Here is a 2,349-nt window from a genome sequence, read left to right on the forward strand (position 1 = left end):
CTCTGTGCCACTGTCACTGTGCCCTCTGAGCCACTGTGCCCTCTGTGTCACTGTGCCCTCGTGTGCCACTGTCACTGTGCCCTCTGTGTCACTGTCACTGTGCCCTCTGTGCCACTGCCACCGTGCCCTCTGTGCCACTGCCAAAGGCTCCCGGGTCCCGGGAGAGGCAATGGCACAGGGAACCTTTGAGATTTCAGCATTTCCCCCTTCTGCTGCTCTAATCTCGGCTCTGTGATTTCGTGAGACGTTAATCTGTTGTGTGTCTTTGAGGATGAGCGTTTTCAAAGACAATGAGTGCATTAAAGCAGCCGTCAGGTGCTGTGAGATGTTTCCCTGAGCCTCAGGAGAGAGCCTGGTGCCTTCTGGAATGCCCAAACCTGAAAAATTCCGATGTGAAAAATGGATGTGCTGCCTTGAGTGGCTGCTCAGACACAGAGCAGCAATGTCTGAGAGCTCRGGAGAGGAAATGGGAGGTGGAACATCTCTCCAAGACATTGCCTGCTGCTCCCAAGGGGATGAATTCAGCCGTGGTTAAAGTTTTGCATTTGAGCACAGCCCTGGTCCCACTGCTCCCTGCTCTGGGTACCAGTCCCGTGTTCTGGGTGCCACCCCTGTGCTCTGGGTACCATTCCCAGGCTGCTGCTGCCATCCTGGAGTGAAGGAATAACTCTGACAGGTGCCAGAGACATTGGGACATGGAGGAAGCCGAGTTCCTGTGCTCAGAATTAATAGATTCCTATGGGAATGCATCTTAGCAGGTTATGGATTTTTTTTGTTGCTGTTGTTTTGGTGGATGAGCGTTCCCAGATGTATTTTTAGAAGTGGSCTAAAATAAAAAAATGGGTTCTATTTTTCTTATTAACAATCCTCCTGGTGGGTAACACATCCAGCAGCTCCTGTGGGCTCCTGCTGGGATCACTGACTCCACTCAATCTGCCTTGGAATGTTTCCCATGGAGGTCCTTGGMAGCCCTAAAGCAGAGATGACTCTGCACTAAAACACTGGAAAGAGATAGAGGCAGAGCACATATTGCAAACAGCGTCTTTTTATGAGGATTTGCCTGAGAGGAAATCTAAATGGGATCTGAGAGCCAGGACGGAGCTTCCATGGCTCTGGCAGGAGAGATGAGCCAATTGTTCAGGGCTGGAAGAACAGGCCAGATCTCCCTGTGCCCTCCATCCCAACTGGGAACGGGCTCAGGGGCTGGCAGAGAGTGGCCTGGAGNCCAATTGTTCAGGGCTGGAAGAACAGGCCAGATCTCCCTGTGCCCTCCATCCCAACTGGGAACGGGCTCAGGGGCTGGCAGAGAGTGGCCTGGAGGGACCAGGAGTGACCAGGGGTGACCAGGAGGGACCAGGAGTGACCAGGGGTGACCAGGAATGATCTGGAGTGACCTGGAGTGACCTGGAGGGACCTGGAGTGACCTGGAGTGAGCAGGAGTGACCAGGGGTAACCAGGAGGGACCAGGAGTGACCTGGAGTGACCTGGAGTGATTTGGAGTGACCTGGAGGTGACCTGGAGTGACCAGGAGGGACCAGCAGTGACCAGCAGTGACCAGCAGTGACCAGGAGTGGCCTGGAGTGATTTGGAGTGACCAGGAGTGATTTGGAGTGACCTGGAGTGACCAGCAGTGACCTGGAGTGACCTGGAGTGATTTGGAGTGACCAGGAGGGACCTGGAGTGACCAGGAGTGACCTGGAGTGACCTGGAGTGACCTGGAGTGACCAGGAGGGACCTGGAGGGACCTGGAGTGACCTGGAGTGACCTGGAGGAACCAGGAGTGACCTGGAGTGACCTGGAGTGACCTGGAGGAACCAGGAGTGACCAGGAGTGACCTGGAGTGATTTGGAGTGACCAGGAGGGACCAGGAGTGTCCTGGAGTGACCATGAGTGACCTGGAGGGACCAGGAGGGACCAGGAGGGACCAGGAGTGATCTGGAGTGACCAGGAGGGATCAGGAGTGACCAGGAGTGACCAGGAGTGACCTAGAGGTGACCAGGAGTGACCAGGAGTGAACTGGAAGAACCTGGAGGGATCTGGAGTGACCTGGAGTGACCAGGAGGGACCAGGCATGACCAGGAGTGTCCTGGAGTGACCAGGAATGACCAGGAGTGGCAGCGAGTGGGATTTGTCCCTCACCTTCCTTTGGGAATTTTCCAGCTCTGGGAATTTTCCAGCTTTGGGAATTTTTCAGTTTCCAGAAGCAGAGAGCAGGGACCCCCCAAGCCCATCCAGGGGAAATTGGGCAGGGGATGCTCAGGAACTGCTGCCCTGAGCACAGGGCCAATCCCAAACCCCGTCATTTGGGGAGCAGGGCTGAGCACAGGGCCAATCCCAATCCCAAACCCC

The sequence above is a fragment of the Malurus melanocephalus genome, unplaced genomic scaffold (assembly GCF_030028575.1).
Source record: "Malurus melanocephalus ecotype Western Australia unplaced genomic scaffold, MMel_1.1 scaffold_1322, whole genome shotgun sequence".
NCBI lineage: Eukaryota > Metazoa > Chordata > Aves > Passeriformes > Maluridae > Malurus > Malurus melanocephalus.